This window comes from Cherax quadricarinatus, chromosome 61 (assembly GCF_038502225.1).
Source record: "Cherax quadricarinatus isolate ZL_2023a chromosome 61, ASM3850222v1, whole genome shotgun sequence".
Classification (NCBI taxonomy): Eukaryota; Metazoa; Arthropoda; class Malacostraca; order Decapoda; family Parastacidae; genus Cherax; species Cherax quadricarinatus.
The window spans coordinates 21227453-21254059 of NC_091352.1; the positions used below are offsets into that span (position 1 = coordinate 21227453).

At 38.8% G+C, this 26607-nt stretch overlaps 1 protein-coding gene across 1 annotated transcript in view; it reads left to right on the forward strand.

The window, feature by feature from the left end:
- The window catches only part of LOC128699483 (neuronal growth regulator 1-like), an 824012-nt gene that overhangs the window by 593200 nt on the left and 204205 nt on the right, over nucleotides 1–26607 (forward strand). The gene's annotated exons all lie outside the window — the stretch shown is intronic.

Genomic DNA, 26607 nt, shown 5'->3' on the forward strand with positions numbered 1-26607 from the left:
GAAAAGTGACGAAAGAATTTAGCAGTTCTTTGAAAACTTCTTATAAATATCTTTGTCTCAAAAAATACACTGTATCTAAGCTGTATCTAGTCACGCAGACTAGACAAAATGTTGCCTGAGATAATTCAACCAAGAAATCTTATTTTAACCAGTTCCAGGAAAATATTCCAATGATTCAACCAAGAAATCTTATTTTAATCAGTTCCAGGAAAAGATTTCTACGATTCAGCCAAGAAATCTTATTTTAACGAGTTCCAAGAAAAGATTTCTGTGATTCAACCAAGAAATGTTATTTTAACCACTTCCAAGAAAAGATTTCTATGATTCAACCAAGAAATGTTATTTTAACCAGTTCCAAGAAAAGATTTCTATGATTCAACCAAGAAATGTTATTTTAACCAGTTCCAAGAAAAGATTTCTGTGATTCAACCAAGAAATGTTAATTTAACCAGTTCCAAGAAAAGATTTCTATGATTCAACCAAGAAATGTTATTTTAACCAGTTCCAAGAAAAGATTTCTATGATTCAACCAAGAAATGTTATTTTAACCAGTTCCAAGAAAAGATTTCTATGATTCAACCAAGAAATGTTATTTTAACCAGTTCCAAGAAAAGATTTCTATGATTCAACCAAGAAATGTTATTTTAACCAGTTCCAAGAAAAGATTTCTATGATTCAACCAAGAAATGTTATTTTAACCAGTTCCAAGAAAAGATTTCTATGATTCAACCAAGAAATGTTATTTTAACCAGTTCCAAGAAAAGATTTCTATGATTCAACCAAGAAATGTTATTTTAACCAGTTCCAAGATTTCTATGATTCAACCAAGAAATGTTATTTTAACCAGTTCCAAGAAAAGATTTCTGTGATTCAACCAAGAAATGTTATTTTAACCAGTTCCAAGAAAAGATTTCTATGATTCAACCAAGAAATGTTATTTTAACCAGTTCCAAGAAAAGATTTCTGTGATTCAACCAAGAAATGTTAATTTAACCAGTTCCAAGAAAAGATTTCTATGATTCAACCAAGAAATGTTATTTTAACCAGTTCCAAGAAAAGATTTCTATGATTCAACCAAGAAATGTTATTTTAACCAGTTCCAAGAAAAGATTTCTATGATTCAACCAAGAAATGTTATTTTAACCAGTTCCAAGAAAAGATTTCTATGATTCAACCAAGAAATGTTATTTTAACCAGTTCCAAGAAAAGATTTCTATGATTCAACCAAGAAATGTTATTTTAACCAGTTCCAAGAAAAGATTTCTATGATTCAACCAAGAAATGTTATTTTAACCAGTTCCAAGAAAAGATTTCTGTGATTCAACCAAGAAATGTTAATTTAACCAGTTCCAAGAAAAGATTTCTATGATTCAACCAAGAAATGTTATTTTAACCAGTTCCAAGAAAAGATTTCTATGATTCAACCAAGAAATGTTATTTTAACCAGTTCCAAGAAAAGATTTCTATGATTCAACCAAGAAATGTTATTTTAACCAGTTCCAAGAAAAGATTTCTATGATTCAACCAAGAAATGTTATTTTAACCAGTTCCAAGAAAAGATTTCTGTGATTCAACCAAGAAATGTTAATTTAACCAGTTCCAAGAAAAGATTTCTATGATTCAACCAAGAAATGTTATTTTAACCAGTTCCAAGAAAAGATTTCTATGATTCAACCAAGAAATGTTATTTTAACCAGTTCCAAGAAAAGATTTCTATGATTCAACCAAGAAATGTTATTTTAACCAGTACCAAGAAAACATTTCTACGACATTTCTGTTAACTCACAAAATCCTCTTTGAAACTAAAGAAAATTAATAAAAGTGCTTTTTCTTTAAGTCATAATATAAATATTGAACTTGAAGGATACATTAGAAATGCTATTAGGAACAGTGTGCATTAGTCTTATGTACGTAGCGAGACAATTACAAGCCAAAGCCGGATTGTACAGTACTGCTGTTGGCCTACATGATATGCCGGATTTATGTCCGGCTCAGGAAAGTAATGCGATTTAAAAAAATCATATGGGTCATTTTTAGTAACCAGAAAGGGTAATACGGAAATTTAGAAATCTGAAAAGTGCTTTGACGACGCAGATTATTCTGCGCTCTTTACAATATAAATAGACGTAGCACTCAAACAAAAATGAAGATAAATGAAAAAAAAAATACTAGCATGAATAAAATACAAAAGTTCTGTCACACCAAGATTAAACAACCAGCATCAGTTAAAAATTCCGAAAAAGTATTTTCATTATCGCTCACTCCATAATTGTCTTGCCAGAGGCGTGCTGACACTACAGTTAAATTGTTAGTACCTAAACCTCTCCTATTTTCCTTAGATCTCTACAGGCTCCTCGGGATTCTAAAAATCACAGAGAAAGCAAAAAGGTCTCAGAGGAGGGCAATGTGTGTTCCACAGTCAACTGAGTGCCACAAGTTCCACAGCGGAAATTACACCTGCACCTCATTAAACAGACTCATCCTTTGATCATAAACGCAGTCGTGCTGCAAGATACTACCCCACGTTCATCACCTGAGCCCAGCACTTAGGGGCCTCCATCCCCTGCCTAAAAAGATGTATTTTTGAGCAATGTCCAAGGCTGGCAGGGGTAGTGTCTAACCTCTATGGCCGCACATACTTCAAGGCAACAGTCTATAAGACCATCATTATCCACGCTCGTGTATCTCACCATTTAGATAGCAACTAAAGTGAGATAACAGGCGTATGCCAAACCTGACACAGAAAGCACTGGCCAAGCTCTTCATGACAAACGACAAAAATAAGCTCAGTAGACTCGACACAGCAACAGGGGAAGTACAGAATATATCCGTGCAAAGCTGTATCGTCCCCTCAAGGGAGGTTCCTTGACGCTGGTGAGGGGCTCTCAATCTAGGGAATTGTGTCTATGCTCCAGTTCCCTGAATTGGGCCTGAATAAATTCCATCCCCCACCAGGCGCTATATAATCCATACTGGTTTAGCGCTCCCCACGATTATAATAATAATAATAATAATAATAATAATAATAATAACAACAACAACGCTGTATCCTCAGTTAGGGAAAGGATTTAACAAGTGCAGCAGAGAAGAGGTGGCTAAGGAGTCGATCTAGTGACAACACTGCAGCCTGGACTGGCATAACGTTACATACAGACAGAATTCTTCCCCAGGGTGTGGTGGAAGAGCCCATTAAGAATGTCTAGTAACGTCAGTTTGAGGTGATGTGGTCAGTCCATCAATCTTGAATAGAACTGATGGAGTGACCACAACATCAAATTATCCACTTGGGCTTCTTTGAGCGAGAGGCCCAAGTAAGACTTCAGTCATACCACAAAGTAACACAGGTGGGGCGGGCTGTTTAAGAGCACAACCTCTCGAAAGCTAAAAGTGTAGTCTACCAAGATTACAACATATTTTTGTCCCTCGTTGGAAAGAATCGAAGGAGCCTCACTATAAACTACTCTACGTCCATATGGAACAGTAAAGAACATAAGAACATAAGAAAGGAGGAACACTGCAGGAGGCCTGCTGGCCCATACTAGGCAGGTCCTTTACAATTCATCCCACTAACAAACATTTGCCCAACCCAGTTTTCAATGCCACCCAAGAAATAAGCTCTGATGTGAAAGTCCCACTCAAATCCAACCCCTCCCACTCATGTACTTATCCAACCTAGATTTGAAACTACCCAAAGTCCCAGCCTCAATAACCCAACTAGGTAGACTGTTCCACTCATCAACTACCCTATTTCCAAACCAATACTTTCCTATGTCCTTTCTAAATCTAAACTTATCTAATTTAAATCCATTACTGCGGGTTCTCTCTTGGAGAGACATCCTCAAGACCTTATTAATATCCCCTTTATTTATACCTATCTTCCACTTATACACTTCGATCAGGTCTCCCCTCATTCTTCGTCTAACAAGTGAATGTAACTTAAGAGTCTTCAATCTTTCTTCATAAGGAAGATTTCTAATGCTATGTATTAATTTAGTCATCCTACGCTGAATGTTTTCTAACGAATTTATTTCCATTTTGTAATACGGAGACCAGAACTGAGCTGCATAATCTAGGTGAGGCCTTACTAATGATGTATAAAGCTGCAGTATGATCTCTGGACTTCTGTTGCTTACACTTCTTGATATAAATCCCAGTAATCTATTTGCCTTATTACGTACGCTTAGACATTGCTGTCTTGGTTTAAGGTTGCTGCTCACCATAACCCCAAGTCCTTTTCGCAATCTGTATGGCTAAGTTCTACATCATTTAACTTATAAGTACTAGGGTTATGGGCACTCCCAAGCTTCAGAACATTGAACTGCATCTGCCACTTTTCTGACCAAGAATAGAGTTTGTTTAAATCCTCCTGAAGTTCCATAACATCTACGTTTGAATCAATTATCCTACCTATCTTTGTGTCATCGGCGAATTTGCTCATATCACTAGTAATTCCCTCATCAAGATCATTGATATATATTATAAACAACAACGGGCCCAAGACTGATCCCTGTGGAACGCCACTTGTTACAGATCCCCACTCGGATTTAACCCCATTTATGGACACTCTCTGCTTCCTGTCAGTGAGCCATGACTCGATCCACGAGAGCACTTTTCCCCCAATGCCATGAGCTGCCACTTTCTTTAACAGTCTATGGTGCGGAACTCTATCAAAAGCCTTACTAAAATCTAAGTAAATAATATCAAATTCTTTATTGTGGTCAACAGCCTCAAAAGCTTTACTGAAGAAAGTTAATAAATTAGTTAGACAAGACCTGCCTCTTGTGAATCCATGCTGAGTATCATTAATCAAGCTATGCTTATCGAGATGGCTTCTTATAATCTCAGCTATAATCGACTAGTAATTTGCCTACAATTGAGGTCAGGCTTATTGGGCGGTAATTTGACGGTAACGACTTGTCCCCTGTTTTAAAAATAGGAGTTACATTAGCCATCTTCCACATATCAGACACTACACCTGTTTGAAGAGATAAATTAAAAATATTAGTTAATGGTTCACAGAGTTCCATTTTGCATTCCTTAAGAACCCTTGAAAAAACCTCATCAGGACCCGGCGACTTATTTTGCTTCAGTCTATCTGACTGTGATGTTACATAATTTATCTTCTTCTAGCCCACTGTAAAAATTAATTACTGGAATATTGTTAATGTCTTCCTGTGTAAAAACTGAGAGAAAATAATTATTTAAAATCAAGCACATTTCATTCTCTTTGTCAGTAAGGTGCCCATAGTTATTTTTAAGGGGACCTATCTTATCTCTAACTTTTGTTCTATAGACCTGGAAAAAACTTTTTGGGTTAGTTTTAGAATCCCTAGCAACTTTAATTTCATAGTCCCTTTTAGCTTTTCTTATCCCCTTTTTAATGTCCCTCTTAATGTCAATATACTGATTCATAAGATGATCCTCACCTCTTTTGATACGCCTATAAATTCCTTTCTTATGCCCTAGTAGATATTTGAGCCTATTATTCATCCATTGTGGGTCATTTCTATTTGATCTAATTTCTTTATATGGGATAAACGCTCTTTGAGCAGCATGTATAGTGTTCAGAAAACTGTCATATTGATAGCTCTCTTCGTTACCCCAGTCAACAGATGATAAGTGTTCTCTAAGCCCATCGTAATCTGCTAAGCGAAAATCTGGGACTGTTACTGAGTTATCGCTACTATCGTACTTCGATTCAATGCTAAATGTAATTGATTATTAACAAGGGATTCATTGTTTGCCATAACTAAGTCAAGCAGGTTATTTCCCCTTGTAGGTTCTGTCACAAACTGCTTCAAAAAACAATCCTGAAATACTTCTAAGAAGTCGTATGATTCTAAATTCCCAGTCAAGAAATTCCAATCAACATGACTAAAGTTAAAGTCTCCTAGAATTACTACATTATCGTGCCTTGTGGCCTTAACAATTTCCTCCCATAGTAGTTTCCCTTGGTCCCTATCTAAGTTTGGGGGACGGTATATCACTCCTAAAATCAGTTTTTCATGCCCCTCTGAAAATTCTATCCAAACAGACTCTGTATGTGTTACTTCAGACTTAATACCCGTTTTTATGCAACAGTTCAAGCGATCTCGGACATACAATGCCACCCCACCCCCCCTCCCAGTACTTCTATCTTCTTGGAACAGTTTAAAACCCTGAATATGACATTCCGCAGGCATGTCCCGACTTTTTTAATTAAACCACGTCTCAGTTAAGGCAAATACATCAATGTTACCTACACTAGCAACTAATCTCAACTCGCCCATCTTATTCCTAGCACTACGGCAATTAGCATAATAAACATTGAAAGACTCTCGTTTCTCTTTACCCTTCCTGCTCATTTCTATTTTTCTACTAAATCTATTACTGTCCTTATCACCCAAGGTCCCTGGCTTTTCAATATCTATCTCGTTCTTATTATTACTAGTTCCCCTAGAACTCGTAATATTACTACACTGGGACTTCACCGTTTTCCTGCCAAAACCCATACCACTAACTATTCCTAGTTTAAAGTCCTAACTGCTCCCTCCACTGCAGTTGCCAGTGCTCCCACCCCACACCTAGATAAGTGAACCCCATCCCTAGCATACATGTCATTTCTGCCATAGAAGAGGTCCCAGTTGTCAATGAATGTTACCGCATTTTCCATACAGTATTTGTCCAGCCAGCAATTGACACCAATTGCCCTGGACGACCATTCATTTCCAACTCCCCTCCTTGGCAAAATACCACATATGAGAGGGTTCCCACCCTTACTTCTAATTATTTCTATTGCTGACCTATACCTGCTAATCAGGTCCTCACTCCTACGTCTGCCAACATCGTTGCCTCCAGCACTGAGACAGATAATAGGATTGCTCCCATTACCTCTCATGATGTCATCCAGACGGCTAACAATATCCTCCATCCCAGCCCCAGGAAAGCAAACTCTCTGTCTCCTACTCCTGTCCTTCAAGCAGAACGCCCTATCCATATACCTAACTTGGCTATCCCCAACAACAATATTCGTACCTTCCTTAATGTCTTTAGTCGTGACATTCCCAGTAGTCGACTCACATTCGTCGGGTAGCACTGAGAATGTATTGGATGTTTCCACAACAGTTTCCAAGGCAGTCTCTTTCTTCTTCATCGTTTCTACCTTTCCATTCGTCTTCTTGATCGTCAACTTCTTTCCCTGCTGTCCAGCCACTGACCGGTTTCCCTTCTTGACCTGAGGACTCAAAACAGGAGGACTACTCCGAATCTTTTTGTTTTCCTCGGTCAGTCGCCGAATTTGCATATTCGCCAACCTCAATTCTTCCTTAAGCTGTTGGTAAAGTTGCTCGATGGAGGGCATCTTGCTTCAATTCTAGAGAGCGCGCAAACAGGTCTTCACAGAGCCAAGTACACGTCAACACTGAGACTTTGTCTACTGGAACACGTCTAATTAGTTCTTTTTGAAAAAAATGCAGTAACATGTCATATCAGACATCATTCCTGGACAAACGTAACGATACTCAATTTTATTTAAAAAGATCTAAATGAAAAAAATTTTCATAAACGGGAAGATTTCGAAATTAAATATAACGGCAGTTATAATTTCTCAAAAATAAATGAATGAAAATCCAATAATACCTATAACAAGATTATAAACTTAACTGACAGCTGAAGCAAACACACATACTGCACAGAAGTCAGGTACCAACTTGCAAAATTCTCACATATGTCAGACACTCATTCAGCTCTATTTCCTGTCTGACATGTAATCTTGACCAAGCACTGAATCATACTCTCTCATACCTTCCTGAAGTCAGAAGACGAGCATTAGGAGGATTACAAAGGTCACCCAGCACCAGCCAACACCCAGATTTAAGCAACTAAATAACTATTTCAGATCTTTTCTTAGTCTATATGCTACAATTTACATAATGCGATCAATATTAATACTTACATTTTCGTTAAACACTCAAGAGTGACAAATTAACAGATTAATTTTAATCGCACATTAACGAGAGCTTAACGATATTAGTAACTATATTAGAGCGTTTGTGAGTCTCTTATGATTACTTTGATCTTAGCTGCTATGTGCCAGCAAGCATAGAACCAATAATCTCACTTCCATTAAGGCACTAATGGTTATAATTACAACCTTAATTTTTAAAGAGGTGGACCGGTAAGCCAGCGGAAGCCCTCGGTCAGATGACCCAAAGCTCCAATGGCGGGTCATTGTATGAATACAACCCAAGTCAGGAAACACTTGTCCTGTTTCCTGACTAATCTAATCTAACCTTCCTTTATCGTGGACCAAGAGCTGGAGAGTATATGTATGTTATATGTCTCTGCTTAGTAAAGATTATTTTATATTTGAAGTTTGAACTAGGTATATCCATTATAGACTTTAACACTGTATGAAAAGAACCAGTAAACTGTCTTCAGTGATCGTTATCGAGAGAATATCAAAATGGTATAAAATACCGACAGGTTGGTAGGTAAGACACATGGGCAACAGTCAGGCAACTTTATTCCGAAAAGTTTCGCCTACACAGTAGGCTTCCTCAGTCGAGTACAGAAAGTAGGCAGGAGCAGTAGAGATGTGAAGACGAAGTAAGCAGTCCATCACCCTTGTTGCCTAACTGTTGCCTATGTGTCTTGCCTACCGATGGTCATGGAGGAAGTTGGTGGAGGTGGAAGATATGAATGATGGACAAAGAGTTGAAGGTTTAAAAACTGGAACAAAAATATAATTTGCATCTCCTGAAACTCTGTTCATCAAGAACTGCACGAAACCCCTTTCACATGTCATTAATAATCTATGAATCATATACACAGTGGTCATCCCACATTCACTAAAAACAACAGATATATCCCCACTCCTCAAACGTGGCAGTAAAGCAGTTGCGAAGAATTGTAGGTCAATAGAACTCACGTCCCACGTCATAAAAAATCTTTGACAGTGTTCTAAGAGGCAAGATCGCTAAGCACTGTGATTACCAACAATTGCACAAACCAGGGCAGCATGGGTTTAGAGCAGGTCACTTCTGCCTCTTCTACAACTATTAGACCACTATGACATGGTCTTGGATGCACTGGAGGACAAACAGAATGCAGATGTAGTATATAGACTTTACGAAAGCCTTCGGCAAGTGCGATCATGGTGTAAGAGCAAAAAATGCGTGATAAACGAATAACAAAAAATGAAGGCAAATGAATTTTTAACCTCCTAGCCAAAAGACCACAAAAAACAATAGTAAACAGAGCAAAGTCTGTTCCACAAGGGACAGTACTCGCTCCCATCCATTTCCTCATCCTTATAAATCTAACAGAATTTGTATGATAATGTTATCTACCGAGAACGTTGCAAATTTCCAAGCGGAAATTAATCAAGTCTTCAAATGGGCCTCAGAAAACAGCACGAAGTTCGATGAGGACAAATTTCAATTACTCTGCTATGAGAAACATGAAGAAATAAAAACTGGACCGGAGTATACAACAAATTCTAATACAACAGAGCGAAAAAAACTAACAAAGAAATAGAAGAGTGATGATGTTGGAGAATCTCACTTTTAAAGGTCACAATAGTGACTATCACATCTTCTAGGTATATGATAGGAGGATAATGAGAACCTTCAAAACCAGGAATGCAAACCGGGTAATTATTCTCTTTAAATCACTTCTTCTCTGTAACCTTGAATATTGCTGTATAATAACGGCCCCATCCAAGGCAGGCGGAATGGCAGCACTGGAGAATGTAGAGGACTTTTATTGCACATATAGGCAAAATATAGCACCAAAATTACTGGGAATGTTTGAAGACCCTTGAACTGTACTCCATGGAGCACAGGCGAGAAAGATGCATCATAATTTACACCTGGAAAATCCTGGCGGGGCTAGTTCGATATCTGAACATGGAAATCAGTCCCTACGGAAGCAAAAGACTCGGCATGCGGTGCAACATCCCTCCAATAAAAAGCTGGGATACCACGAGTACACAAAGATATAACAATAAATTTCAGGGGTCCAAGACTGTTCATCTGCCTCCCAGCATACATAAAGGGGGGATTACGAATAGAAACTAGCTGTCTTCAAGAGGGAGATGGGCAACCGCCGAAAGTCAATACATGACCAGCTGGGCTGTGGTTCGTACGCTTGATTGCGTATGGCCGGCAATAACAGCCTGGTTGATTTGGCCCTGATCCACCTCGACGCCTGATCATGGACGGATTTGACCTCCGTAACACCCTCCAGGTATACTCCAGCTTTCTCTTAAGCTTGTATAATGAAAGTAAAAGGTCGATGAAGGAATAAGATCAGCGAATTGTATGGTTATAGTGAGATTAAAAATTAAGTGTAGAAAGCAAGGTGAGCCTAGTCTTACCACTAACAGCTAGTTGCTAGTTTCTCTCTCTCTCTCTCTCTCTCTCTCTCTCTCTCTCTCTCTCTCTTTCTAAAATACCTGGGTAATTATAAGCCATAAGCAATAAGAATCTTGTAAGTAACAAGGATGATCTATGATTCTCCTGTGTGGTGAGCCAGAAGCCGACATTCTATAATTGACAACCCATCCCCATTTGAGGGTGTTGAAGGGGTGGAGAAAGTGGGTGGTGGTGGTGGAGTGGAAATGGACTTAGTGATGTTGGTGGTGTTGGTTATGGAGGTGAGTGGATTGATTAAAATGGATGAGGTGATGGTGGAGTGAAGGATGAGGTGAGGGTTGTGTTGGGCGGGGCTGTGAAAATACTCACCTAATTGTATTCACCTAATTGTGGCTGCAAAGAGGTCGAGTCTCAGCTCCCTGTCATCCTTTCTGCCGGCCGCTATTGGTTCTACTCTCTTGGCTGTATGAGCTATGCCATACCTATTCTTAAAGCTATGTATGGCTTCTGCCTGTACCTCTTCATTGTCTATCCCTGGAGAATACCTGGAAAGGATTTCAGGGATCAACGACCCCGCTGCCCGGTCTGTGACCAGGCTTTCTAGGCCTGTCTAGGTTAATGTTTCTCAACTTTTAACCCTTAGGGAACCCTTGAAATAATTTTCATGTCTCAGGGAACCCCTACATAAAATTATTATCTATCATTATTATTATTTTCTTTTATAATCTTAAAATTCACAAGGAAAATACTTTTTTTAATAACTAATTTAAGCAAAAAAAAAAAATACGTTTTCCTCAAAGTTTATTGAAAACGCAAAAAAAAAAAAAAAAAAAAAATTTGCTTGTTGAAGGATATCATTCACACAAAAAAATTAACCATAACTATAAACAAAAAATAATAAACACTAATCAGAATCATATATAACACATATAAACAGTAAGAAAACAGATAATAACTACTACAATAATTTAATAGTTTACTGACAATGTTTACAAGGCATAAGATAAATCAAAGCAAAATGTCATATGAGTAAATATATGGGTTATGGAAATGCTATTTTTGAAGCCAATTTAGATAATGAAATTTGCTTCTCTAATGTGAAACTTGTGGTTGTCTTTTGGTACATAAATAGTTAATTCGAGGTCGAACTTTGAATACACACACACGAATGCACACACGGATAAACACACACGGATAAACACACACGGATAAACACACACGGATAAACACACACGGATTTCATCTTCATCTGAAAGGAGACGATTTCTGTGTTTGTTCTTGATACTTGCTGTATATGAAACAGCTTGATCACACATGTAACAAGTTCAAAACTGCAGAAATGTATTTATTGCTTTCCTATGAATGGCAGGATACTCTTTTTTCACAGAAATCCAGAACTTCTAGAGGAATATGTCAGTAAATCTCATTTTAAGTGTACCATTAGGCTGCAGCTGCTCACAAAGTTCTTCCTCTTCTCTTTAAGTTCTCAGAATGAGCAGAAGATTCAGAGTCTGAATCCCTCACACAGTCATACACGTGCGTTGAAAGGGAGAGAAAAATAATGTTCGATTTTATTCCAGTTCTTCCAGGTGGGTTTCAATTAGACCTGAAATTTACTGATATCCTTCTACACTTTTAAGCCCCAACAGTAACTGAAATATCTCAGGATTTCCTTTTGCAACATAATTTTTCCAAAGAGTCAGTGTTCTTTTAAATCCAAGAATCTTTTCAGGGTCTTGCAGTGACTTGTTCATCTGATTCATGTGATGAAAAATGTCTGCTAAGTAGGCTAGCCTCTGCAACCATTTTTCATTTTCCAAGAACTTGGCAAACTCTTGCTTTTTGTTTTCTTGAAAGTATTCCTGCAATTCAGCTTTCAGCTCAAACATCCTATTTAGAAATCTTCCTCGACTCAGCCACCGGATTTCTGTATGTAGCAAGAGATTTATGTGCTATTTGTCCAGGTTTTCACACAGTTTTTAAACATTTTGGAGTGAACTGGTCTTTGTTTAATAAAGTTGACCATTTTTTGTAGCATCAAAAACTCATTTCATCTCCAAGAGATTTTTGAAATCAGAATCTTTGTCAAGAAACCATTGCTTTGAGATAGCATCAGCTTCTCTTATTTTACAATAGAAACCGAAACTCTTGTGGAGCCAACCATTGCTGAGGCGCCATTAGTACAGATGCCAATACAGTTCTTCCAGGAGAGGCCTCTTGTTTCCAGATATGAGGAAAAATACTGAATTTATCTCTTCCTTTGCTTGTCTCAGGCAGCTTTTAGCAACAAAAGTTTTCTTGAATTGTATCATTAACAAATCTTACAAAAACTACAACGTCACATTTATCGGTAAGATCTCGTCACTCATCGATCTGGATAGAGAAACTGCTATTTTTCAGTTTATCACACAAAGCCTCTCAGCGTCATGTGACATGTCACCAATACATCGGCTTATTGTACTGTCAATTTCTCGTACTGCATCTTGTCTCAGCATTTTACCCACTATAGTGTGACTTTTCCTTATCGGTGCAATAATTTCTGCTACCAAGTAATTTGTTTCCTTAGTATTTCCACAGACACTGACTTTATTCACAAAAGCTGTACTCTGTTTATTTTGATAAGTAGGCTAATCAATAGCCTATTTACCACTATTTCTGAACCCCTGGCGACATCTAGGGTTCCAGGGAAACGCTAGTCTAGGTCGTTCCATTTCCTTACCACTCTACGACTAAAGACTCAGTTCCTAACATCCTTGTGACTCGTCTATTCTCTTAATTTCCAGCTGTGACCTCGTGTACCCGAGATCCGTTTCTCAAACATTCGCTATGTTTACCTTGTCATTTCTTCTCAGTATTTTATATATCGTAATCATGTCCCTTCTGGTGCTTCTGTCGTCTAGTGTCATCAGGTTTAGCTTCTCTAGCCTCTCATCACAGTTTATATCAGTCAACTCTGGGACTAGCTTCGTTAGAAGACTGTTTCTCGCCTTCTTTACATGTTTTATCAGACGTGGGTTCCAAGATATTCCTGATATAAGCTATATGTCATATACAGCTTATATCATATACATCATATACAGCTTATATGATATACAGCTTATATCAGGAATATCTTGGAACCCACGTCTGATAAAACATGTAAAGAAGGCGAGAAACAGTCTTCTAACGAAGCTAGTCCCAGAGCTGACTGATATAAACTGATGAGAGGCTAGAGAAAGTCTGTGTTGATGCTCCTGACAGCTACTCTTAAATCTGTCTGTCGGCACTTCCCATAGAATCTTGCTACAGAGGACATCACAACCTAGATGCTACTCTTGGACAAACATTTAGATACGACCTACTTGCACTGGGGTGTCCCACCTGCATCTCCTCTGACTCCAAGATATAAGCACTAATCTTCCTATTTTTGCTTCATTTTCTTCAAGACTACGGTGCCCATCACCTGCTCCTAGCCTTCACATTGTGTCCATGTAATGTACTGATAAAGCCACTGGATGGCGAAACGTCTACAGGTAAAAATACCCAGATGTTTTACATGTTTCACATTCATCATGTCGGTATAGTATACCACTGATATACCGTGGTGGTGGTTGTGGTTATAGTGGATATTGCATTGTCTCATAACCTAACCTAGAAATTTTATGCAATATGTCATCAGCGGCTTCTGTATATCATCAATAACCCGAATGGGTCATCAACGACTGTATCATGTTATCGACGCCTCTAGCATTACAACGACGTTAGGAACGTAAGCAACTGCTGCAGTATGTCATCAATGCCTGCAGCATGACGCCAGTGGCTGGAGCATGTCATCAACTACTGCAGCGTGATGTCAACTGCTGCAGCTGTCAGCATGCTGCAAAATTTCATCAGCTGATGTAACCTGTCATCAAGAGATGCAAATCATCATCAGTGATCGCAACTAGTTATCAACCGCAGCAATTTGCCACCAACGGTTGAAACAACTTGTCATCAACGGCTGCAAGATATCAACGGCTGCAAGATATCGTCTTCAACGAATCAATGCCTACAATATATATCAACTTCTGCAACGTCATATCAACTGAAGAATTAGACATGTGCAACATCTGGGTATCTTCATCTGAAGACGTTTCGCCCAGCAGTGGCTATCAATAGAATACAAAAACAATGTGAAGAATTATGTACAAAAGTATGGAATCAGTCCCTCAGCCTTGAAGCTGGTGAAGAGCACCATAGACTATGGTGCTCTAATTCTATTTCTGAGTAATTCTCCATTTTGTCTGTATTGTATACCATTTATCTACACCATATCTCCTGCAGCAATGTGTCATCAACGGTTACAGTGTCACTTCTCTCACAACTAACATCTTCCATTTTTCTTTGTTACGTGTATACTAATTATTACTACATATACTACGTATACACATACACAAATAAACTGATTCAGTGTAATTACATATGCACAACATACACATGAAAATGGGATAACAGATATTGTTTGTATATATTCATGTAAATACACGTCGGTATACAAGTTGATAATTGACTGTGATGTCACTTAGACATCAACTGCAACATCACAACTTAATAACACACCTGTGCAACAGTATATTTACTCCTGAAACGCTTCGCCTACACAGTAGGCTTTTTCTGTTAAATACAGAGGCAGCATTTGAAGCCTACTATGTAGGCTTTAAGTTTCGTCAATAAAAATACCCAACTGTAACACTTGTGTCTTAATCAACTTGTCGGTATTTTACGCCATTTTCAGCATACGAGACAGCATATGCTGTTACTTCATGCTGTACCTTGGACTCGGGGGGGGGTACCTTTATGCTGCTGAAGGGTTCTTGATTTGAGGAATCAGAGCTGCCCTGTGGTGGATCACACCTGATTATGTCTCATTCACCAGGAGTCGTATGGCTCCTTCAGGTTGAATGCTTTCCAGTAAGAACAATAGCATCAACAACAATAGCAATAACTAAGAAAAATTACAATTACAACGAGTTGTAATTGTAACAACAATTAAAAGAAAACAGCATTAAAATAAATCCAAAACAAAAGCAAAAATCAATAGCGAAAACAAAAATAACAGATATACAGGATTAAAAACAAAAGCATCAAAAACCACGAAACAACAACAACAAATACAAAAAGACAATAGCAACAACAAACACAAAAAGACAATAGCAACAACAACAAATACAAAAAGACAATAGCAACAACAACAAACACAAAAAGACAATAGCAACAACAACAAACACAAAAAGACAATAGCAACAACAACAAACACAAAAAGACAATAGCAACAACAACAAATACAAAGACAATAGCAACAACAACAAATACAACACAATGGCAATGGTAACAAAAATTAAAAATATTAAATGGCCAAAAACAACAAAATAACAACGAAAAAACTCAATGACAATACCAACAACAAAAAAAGCAAAAAATAAACAATAATAATAACAACAACACAATGTTATCGTTCATGAACTAGATCAACTTTTTTTCCAAATCATTTCAGGAGCAACAAATATGTGTGTCGGGGAATTTTAATTAATTCCCAGCAATTATTTTCCATCGATTTGGCTTCGGTGGAATGCTGAATTAAGTCAGTGCAAAGTATGCTGCATAAAGTGACGTAATGCTGCATAAAGTGACGTAATGCTGCAAAAAGTGACGTAATGCTGCATAAAGTGGTGTAATGGCTCAAAGTCCGCTAATGTTTTGTAAGGTGTTGATAAACGGGTGAGAGAAACAGCAGGATGATGAATTAGACATTTGGGTGTCTTTACTGTGGGAACGTTTCGCCGACCAGCAGCTTGTTCAGTCGAATACAGAGGAAAGACACTTATGTACAGTTCAGGCATTTATTAAAGGAAACGTTTCGCCACGAGTGGCTTCTTCAGCCCTAATACAGAGACTGTGAGAGACAACTAAGACGACGTGTATGTGTAGTGGCAGGAGTCAGGTGAAATGTTGCGTGGGTAGCACTAGTAGTGTAGTAGTAGTAATAGTAGTGGTGAGACGTTGTTGGGTTAGAGAAGCACCTATTGACATCATGTTACAGTAGTCTCCAGAATGGGTAATATCCTGTTGATCAGCAATCAGATAGTGTAACTACCGGATTTTTGATGGATAGTGTTACCAACTACAATAAGGGTAGCTTGTATGCACTATGGTAATCTTAAATAGTCTTCCTTGATTGCTAGTCTAGCCTCACTGAATCTCATAAGGATAGACTAGTATATATAGAACACACGCATTTTTGCGGTCATCATTGCTGCAAGCATTTTTGTGTTCTCTGATCCTAATGTCCAGAGAACTGGCTGTTTCCCCCACATACACTGTCACACACCCCACTTGGTATGGTGTATACTCTTGCACTCGTGCCAGAGTCATTCTTGGGTTTTTTATACAAAGTTTCTAATAATAGTTGAAGAGCTGGTGGATATTTAAGTAATTTTCTGTCAAAAATTCTTGAAACGTTAGTTGCAACGTCGCTGACCCTAACTTGGAGGCTTTTCTTCGACTTGATTCGTGCTGCACGTTTCCTGGAGTCACGTGTGAAGTGTAGGGGGAAGTGTAGTGAACTAAAAGAATGTGATGTATGTGCATTCTTCGAGGAATTGTGGACTGGAAATTCTGTAGGCTCTCAGAAAGAAGCCTGTAACTACTCCTCTTAGTTCTGGTGTGATGGTCAGAGAAGATATGTAGAAGATCGTTCTTGTATGTAGGTTTACGGTAGACTCTAAAAGAAAGTTTGTTTTCATCAGTAAGAAAACGTCGAGAAATGGTAAATGGTTATCCTTCTCCTCCTCTGGTGTAAATTTAATGGTAGGTTACAGAGTGTTGATGGTGTTGATGTCACGGAAAACTGGATTTTTGGGTACAATGACCAACGTAATTGAGGATCCGTCTGGACTATAATGGTCCTTCATATGTAAATTGGATAGTACTGCACTCAGGGGTGAGCCCATGGCTAACCCGAATAGTTGTTTATACTTATTGCCTTCGAACCTATAACAGTTATAACGAGCACATAGTTCGAAAAAGGTTCACAAAATCCTGACAAGGTACAGGTAACTATGTATCATCGTTAATCATTTTGCGAAGAAGATCAATGGCTTGATCAACTGGAACATTGGTGAAGTTTCGATAAATATTTCGCCAAATCCCCTGCTAGCCTGTGTGAGGCGCTACTAATACCAGATGTAATCGGTCTCTTAGGCACATTAGGTTTATGGGTTCCTACCAACCCTAATCCTGGCTAACTTGGGTTTGGTAGGGACGAGGCGCAAGAGCTGCATACTCAGGGAATCAGAAGGCAAAAAGCACTTGCGCCTCGTCCCTACCAACCGAAGACCCACAAACCAAATGTGCCTATGAGACCGGTTTTACAAAGGAGCGTTCCTACCTTATGAATCTACCAACTTTTTTCACCAAGGTATTTTAGGAGGTAGATCATATGGACTTCAGGAGAGTATGGATAGAGTTCCACATCAAAGGCTATTGAGGAAATAGGAAAAAAAATTTCCTGGGTAGAGGCGTTGTTGACATAAATGGGGAAAAATCAGAGTGGGGGTGTTTCACCAGTGGATTTCCACAGGGCCTTCTGTTGTTCACAATTTACATAAACGATATAGATGAGGGAATGAACAGTGACAAACAAGTTTGCTGATGACACCATAACAGGCCGTCCAATTCATTCTAATGAGGATATTAGAGCACTCCAGGAAGATTTGAATAGACTGATGCAGTGGCCGGAGAAGTGGCAGATGCAGTTTAATATAGACAAATGCAAAGTTTTAAACGTTGGACAGAAAAATAGCCATGCCACATATAAACTAAATAATGTATATCTTAATATTACTGATTGCGAAAAGGATTTAGGAGTTCTGGTTAGCAGTAATCTAAAACAAGGACAACAGTGCATAAGTGTTCGCAATAAAGCTAACAGAATCCTTGGCTTCATATCAAGAAGCATAAATAACAGGAGTCATCAGGTTGTTCTACAACTCTATATATCCTTGGTTTGGCCTCATTTAGATTATGCTGCACAGTTTTTGTCACCGTATTACTGAATAGTTATAAATGAACTGGAAAACGTACAAAGGAGGATGATAAAGTTGATCCCATGTATCAGAAATCTTCCCTATGAGGATAGACTGAGGGCCCTGAATCTGCACTCTCTAGAAAGGCGTAGAATTAGGAAGGACATGATTGAGGTGTATAAATGGGAAACAGGAATAAATAAAGGGGATGTAAATAGCGTGCTAAAAATATCTAGCCAAGACAGAACCGTCATAGAAGCTAAAACATTGTGTAGTTTTAAAAATGGGTTGTATAGATACACGAGTGGGTGTGGGTGGGTACGAGTGGGATCTGACAAGCTTGTGCTAATAGGTCTGATGCCGTGCTCCTTCCATAAGTGGATGTGACCTGGACCTGACTAGGATGGGTCAGTGGCTTAAGCCAGTAGGCGACTTGGACGTGCCTCGCATGGGCCAGTAGGCCTGCTTCAGTATTCCTTCTGTATTATGTTTTTATGTAATGGGATAATAAAGCACGACAATAGTAAAGCACGGGACTTTATGCTGCATAACTGCAAATAAAGCACAATTATGCTGCATAAAGTTCCATATAGTACATCAAAGCGGGAACCAGTCGGCATTTATTAAACAACTGTATACTTTTATGCAAATGAAGTAATTAAATAAATCTGGACACGTTGGAACTAATTACAAACATGTTGTGACTTACGCAAGCGTATATGTCCGTCAGGTTATGACATTGTGATGTTGATGCAGTTTTACATGACCCTTAGATTATAGACGGGGTTAAGTATGCAGGGCTTCATGGCCCTGAGATTATAGACGAGATTACGTTCGCAGGGCTTCATGACCCTGAGATTATAGACGAGGTTACGTACGCAGGGGTTCAAGACCGCGAGATTATAGACATGGGTTGACGTACGCAGGGGTCCATGACCTTGTGATTATAAACATTAATTTACGTACGCCAGGGTTCATGACCGTGAGATTATAGACGAGTTTACCTACTCAGGGGCTCATGACCGTGAAATGGGTACACAGGGAATCATTGTCGTGTGATTATAAACACGGGGTTAATTACTCGGAAGTACAAGCCTGAGAGATTACATTGGACAACAACAGATTTGCTACGAGAGAAAAATGTATGTGCTGTAGACTTCTTGATGTTGACTGAAATGTACTAGAATTTTTATTAAACAATTCCGGAATAAATACATGCCACATATGTAATTTCAAAAGGCTTATGTATTTTAAGTGTTGGTGACACGCTAGCTACAGCTCAACAGTATTCACATACGACATTTGCGAGAATTTTGAGTGTGATTTTTCATGAAGAATTTCTGAAAAAAAAAAAAAAAACACGATACTAAAAATCCTGACGTGCCGAGTTAGTTCTGACTATAAATTTGGATTCGCCTTATTCCAGCTAATAAAGGATGAATGCATTTGCCTCAGTGCCAGACGACATTTTTTTTTCCTTGTCCCGTGTTATAAAGCTGGATTTCTCACGAAGGAGTACATGCCATCTTATTAGGGATTTGGGGGCATTTTCGCAGACATACTTACGCACGAGTACATTTCCGTGAAATTATAGACATTGAGTCCTTTATGCAGGAGTACTTGATCGCGAGATTATATACGCGGAATCATTAATTTAACAGTACATTCCCATTCGAGTACAGATTTCGGGTTATATATGAAGGGGTACATGCCTGTGAGATTATATAAACTGAGTTTCTTACACAAGTGTATATGCCAGTGCCATAAGATTTATTCCTAATGAAACTGTCGCAAAAGTTAATGCAATTTTTTTCTTTCCGTGACTCATGGAAATCCCATAAAACTTCTCTCGAAATCTAATCAAAGTTCAGAAGAGAAGAAGGAGGGAAGGTCTCTGAGAGGTGGAGGTTCGGGGAAGATGGAGGTGGGAATACAGAGTCTCGAAGGAGGTGGACGATCTAGGAGGTCATGAGTGAGGGATGGACTACCGAGAGGAAAGAAGGGGTAGAGTGTAGTTAAGAGTAGCTGGTCTTGGGGGAAAGAAATTTGAGTGATGGGCTTTTGACGAAACAGACGGAAGGAAACCATTTTAGGTAATTTACCAGGGGTAAATTACCTCAAATAGGGTAAAAATAAAAATCTCGATAATAATAGAGAGTCAGTAAACATATAAATAAAACTGCACAAAAATTTATGCAAGGTAAATTATGAAAGTAATATTTATTCAAACAAATAATTTTTAGTTTCTTAATAAAATTTAAAATCTAATTTGTAGGGATCATTTCTTAACTTGGTAATAATGCAAAACGGGTAAGGATTCCAGCGGCTGGCAACACCGCAAGTGACAGCATTGACTCAGGAGCCGGCACGACAACCACACCTCCCATTGTCTACACCACCATCACGTCATTTTTGGCCTAGTGTCCTATCTCGCTATCAGTAATTGTCTCTGCTCGTAGTCAGTACAAGTGCATTATGTTAGTATGTTTATGACTTTCGACGACCAAGGTGTTTTCCGGAGTCTGTGGACTTTCAAGTCTAGTGAGTAGTTTCGCTGTACACAAATTTGTTTTGACGTAAATCCCAAAGAAATTCGGGAACCTGTACCATAAGGGAAGCGAGGGTCTGAGAGGATCATGAGTGATTAATGGACTACATCTGGGGAAGGCGTTGGAAGAAGTTGGAAGATCTAGGAGGTAACGCGTGGGAGCTAAAGTACCAAATTGTGAAGGGTGTGGGTGTAGGGTTCTGCACGTTGAAGATGTGGGAGAGTGGCGAATGAGGGATGGATATAGTGGGGTAAAGAGCAGAGAGGTAGAGGCTCTGAGAAACATAAGAAAGGTGGAACACTGCAGCAGGCCTACTGGTCCATAAGAATAGTGGAATAATGCAGGAGGTCTACTGGCCCATATAAGGCAGGTCCCTATCAAAACCACCTATGTATATACCCAACTTTGTCCCAAAGTTACCAAAGAATTTGCGTAGGCGTGGCAGGACGTGAGTGAGGGATGAACTACCGAGGTTAGGAGGTGGGACAGAGTTTGGGGGAAGGGAGAAAAGAAATCAAGGCCAGATGGGGTTGTTCATGGACGAGACAGTCGTAGTTGTTACCAGCGTCTTGCAACAACAAGAGCTTGCTGTGGTTTCAGTTTGCAACAACAAAAGCTTGCTGTGGTTTCAGTTTTCAGGTATGGTGGTATTAACACTTCTCTGGTTACTCAACGAAACGAGATTTATTTTTAGGATATCAACCACTGACCTGCACTGTAGCTATGTGACAAGACTCCAATGTAAATAAGTAACTCTGGGTTATCCTAAGTTCTCTACACATATGCTTCTATGTGTGATAAGCTATGTAACTTTTTTTTATATTTTATTTAAAAACTCCATGTACAATAGATCAGGTACAGAAAATCATAATAACTTCACGAGTAATACAAAACTTTTCACTATACAATCCATGAGGTAAGTACATATATTATGGCATGGAATCAATTGTAAGTTCCTAACACTACCACGTACAATCATTATGAACACCCATATGTGTATGGACCATTAGGTCAAATTTAGGATAACTTCGACTCACCCCCCCCCCCCTGTCGAGATACTGTTCCCCTTCACACCATACACATGATTACCTTAACACCTATCCATTGAAAACCTTAATTAGGAGCACAATCACCTTTTGAACTCAGTTTATATATTCCAGTATGCAAACCTTACTGGTATAGAACCCATGTGACGATGTTACAATGTACGTATAAAATTTACATAAAACAAAAGCCACCATCAATCTACTTTTAATCGTTAATAGCCCTTTTTTTGTTGTTGTTGAAACCTAATTGCACAAAAAATCAGTACAAACCAAAACAGTACACCCCTAGCAATTAACATAAGCCATTTCACAAAACTAAAATGTATGAGCACATACAACATGGTAAAACACCCGTTACTCCAACCAACCCGCTACCTGCCTTCCAAATCAAATATGAACCCACATGTTCATATGACAAAATAACTAATTTGCAAAATCTTGGCGCCCGCCTCTCCCAATTGTATACCCTTGCCAGGTGGTCCAACTCGAGAGGTGTAAGTGAGAATGAGTAAAAGTGCTCATTTGACCAGCATAGCCTATATACATTCATAAGTGATAAAATTACATGTAATAAACCCCTGAAAAAAGGTTCAAACATGACAAAATAGGACACACACGTCCCCCCCCCCCCCCCCGAAAAAAAAAAAAAACTAGCGATGACAACTTCTACGTTCCCAGAACAATAAGGTTTGCTCTTTCATGGAGTGACATAATAGGAGAAATTCCTAGAGATAACTACTTAACATGATACAATCTTATGTAGCTGAAATATTGCGCCCTCCGTCAGAAAAATTAACGACCAACCTCATATGGTGGTCGTTTTACAAGAGGATAACTTAAGACAATATTTTTCTCACACACCAATTAAAATGCTTATAATAATTCCCTAAAAAGGCAATTAATCACTAAACTATTGGTGCTGATATCAGCATGACATCTGTGTACTACATGACAGAGGACCCCGAGAAAGACCCAACAGACATCACTACGTCACCAAAAACATCAGCAAAAGAAGAGGTACAATCCCGGCCATAGTCGAGAACTGGTCCAGTTTCACAAAAGGAAAAGCATATACCGAAATATTAAGTTTTGTCTGTCTTGTTTAGATTTAATGACCAGACTTCGAACAAATCAAGATACACAAATAACCCGCACATAAAAGACAGAAGCTTACGACGACGTTTCGGTCCGACTTGGACCATTGACAAAGTCACACAATTCTTGTACTACTACCACTACTACTACTACCACTACTACTACCTCCACCTCTTCCTGCCTATATATAGCCGTCCTGCTCCTCCTCTGTTTGTGTGACTTTGTCAATGGTCCAAGTCGGACCGAAACGTCGTCGTAAGCTTCTGTCTTTTATGTGCGGGTTATTTGTGTATCGTTCCAGTCACGGTATTGTGCCTTTTTGTTATTTAACAAATCAAGATCTCAGTCGCACAACGCCATCACATCAATACACTCTCAAGCGCACGTAACTTACCACAACCACAAAACACGCAACTCATTAACTCCCGCCTTCCACATAAAGTTCCGAACATACCTTAGGGTGCTACCACAGGATGAGTCCAACCCCTTGCTGCCTTACCCCCCACCCCCTCAGTTGCAATAACCACTGTACTGTAAGACTTCTATAACTTGCAGGGAAAACGGTACCCCACCTCCCACCATAAAGAAGTCTATTCCTACAAGACGTTCTATAAATACCCGCTGCAATCACCTTAACCCTAACTGCTCCCTCGGTTTCCCTCATACCCCATGAAATATATAGGAAATCAGCCACCACGTACAGTATTGCTCTTCCCCCACTGAGAAACCCTAAAACCCTCCCCAAACACGTACGAACCTCTTCCAATGTTTCACAAAAATAAACCGCATGAAACAGTTTCTTCTAGACCGCAACGTAAGCAATTCGCCTCCCTTACCAAACCCATCCTGCTTAAAACCGATTTTGATGCTAAAATTCCCATGACGAATCTGTACACTAATTCGAGAACCCTCGGCGCCAACTTAAGCTTACAAAAACCGTTCCATATAATCGATGTAACTATTTGTATATACCTGAATAAACTTACTTACCAGCGGCCAAGATGAACCACCCGTGTGAGATTAACCTGAGGACAAGTAATTAGGAATTAGTTCTTACAGTGGTAAAATGCTGGGAAATTGCGGTTGTATCCCTTTATTAATGATCTGTACTGAAATTTAAGGACTAGTAATGCACGTGTAACATCCACAGTGAATAACTTTTTCACTAGTATAAAGAATGATTAGCACAATGTAAACTTTTGACTGGAGGTAAAGAGAAAAGAGCTTGTCATTGTCATTAGCGTGCACGAGGGACGATTTAGAAATGGGATTTGAAATGGAAAGATCTTACGGAAGGACGAAAATTGGTAAGTTACCAGGAAAATTTGCTGGAGGTTTAAGAGCAGCACTAACTGTGGAAAGGGTTACTAATTGGCATTGAAATTAAGATGGGTAATTAGTGGGAAACCGGAAATGCCCATAAGATACGGACGTCTGCTAATATACCTGTATGAGACCAGAACACTTTCTTTGCTACACGGCTGTTTTGGTTTAATCAAGAAAAAATCTGATACGAGTTCTTGGCATAAGGTGATTCTGAATAAATAGTTTAGAAGAAAGACAATATATGGGTATCTTTATTTTAAAGTGAAGATACCCAAAGGTTGTACAAGTGTCCTATAAGATATTAAATAAAAGGACACACGTACCTTGTGATTAAATAACCCAATTTCCACAGATTTAAATGACTTGAATCGTCCTTAATCGCCATTTCTAACACAAACAGAAAAATAACAATGCAGCTTCGTCATCTCTGAAGTATTAGCAAGAATAGTCTTCAAGACAATAAAACCTGCTATCACATAGCTACTACGAGTTATATTACGCTTTTACATCTCACTCTAATACTTATTTACACCCTCTGTGTCCCTGTATGTAATGGCTCGACAAAGATCCTGGAGAGCGAAACGTTACAACAATAAAATGTCTCATTAGGTGTACTTGTGTCCTTTCACCTAACATAATGTTGGTAGACTTACCGACAATATTAAAATTGTCTCCTAAGATGACTGGTTGAGTGGTGCCGGCGATGTAGAGTAGCGCTACAAGACACCAGGAAGAAAAGACACGTTACAGGACAAGGTTTTATTGGTCAAGCTTTCACTCCGTGTACTTATAACGTGTGTCAATGGCAGTAAGAATATTGGAGCGAAGACGGTGTATCTAGAAAAATGAAAAGGCGGTGTAGCAGATGTCAGTAATCTCAGTGAGAACTATTTTCCGCGGTGCTAATGGATGGGCGAGTAGGACCTGCCTAACATTAGGTAGTAGGCAGTAGTCCTCTAGGCCTATGATCTCATGTAAAAGCTAACAGCTAACCTATTGATCGTGAGAAACGCAGAGACCCTAGAAATAGAGAGAGTAAAGTGGAACTAATTTAAAGTTTATTATGAGTGTGCCTTTAGCGATAAAGTTGCCAGTGAAAGATAATTACTGGAAATACCGAGTGCATTAATAAGTGTTGTCAAGTATAATTCTGTGCTTGTGTGAGATACAAGATACAAAATCGATGGATGAGGAATGGAAAATTTATTAAGAATTTTCACAGATGCGTTTGCCGTTTCTAAGAAGCAGAACTAGACTTTTAGCTAGAAATAATGAGAGTAAGAGTTATGACTAAGACTGATTTTGAGCAGGGGTTTCTCGAGTACCGAAAAGGCTGAATGATGCTGCTATTTCAGAAAATTTAACGTACTGGAGAGAGTGGTATGACGCACATTAAAGTCTCTTGTGCTATGTTTGTAAGAATATGTTGGTGCCAGATCATTACTTTCACACAAATAATTCTATGTACTTAACGTATCTCGTAACTCAGGATTAATTTACAACCAATTGGACCCGAGTTCAATCTTGTTACAGGTGGTCAAATCTCTTAACATGTACTGTCCATGTTTGCTAAGTAGTAAGCAGATACCCGTTTGTTAGATGACATTTATGGGTTGCATCCTAGCAGAGGAACCAGGAACCACAACAGAAATAAGCTATCCAGTCTTGAATTCTTGGGCATGACCTATTTCTGCTGCACTTAATCTGACTCCAGTATATAGGTGCTCATCTTCCTGCCTGTACTCCAGGATCAGCAAGACTACGGTGGTCAGTACCTGCTCGTTGCCTGAGAAACTGATTACCTCACCTGATTTACCTCTTCGGTAAATAATTCTGCTCGGCTGAAGGACTGATTACCTTCTCTTCTACAGTCTTCTGTTTATGTACCTGTATTGTACTGATGAAGCCGCTGGTTGGCGAAAGGTCTACAAAATAATTTCCATATGCATATCTTAATTCATCATTCTTACATGGGTTATTGTCTCTCCGGAGTTAATAGCCCAAATAATGTCGTTTTCTACTCTCTGTCTCTCTCTTATTCCTTTCATTTTTAATGTATACTTTTTTCAAGAATATTGATCGAGGAGACCACAACTTTTTGTGTTGTTTAATCTGCGCGTCTGTTTATGTGGTACGCTGTATTTATCTTTTTTTTAGGATTTTTATGCTAATGTAAATATTAGCTCATTAGTAT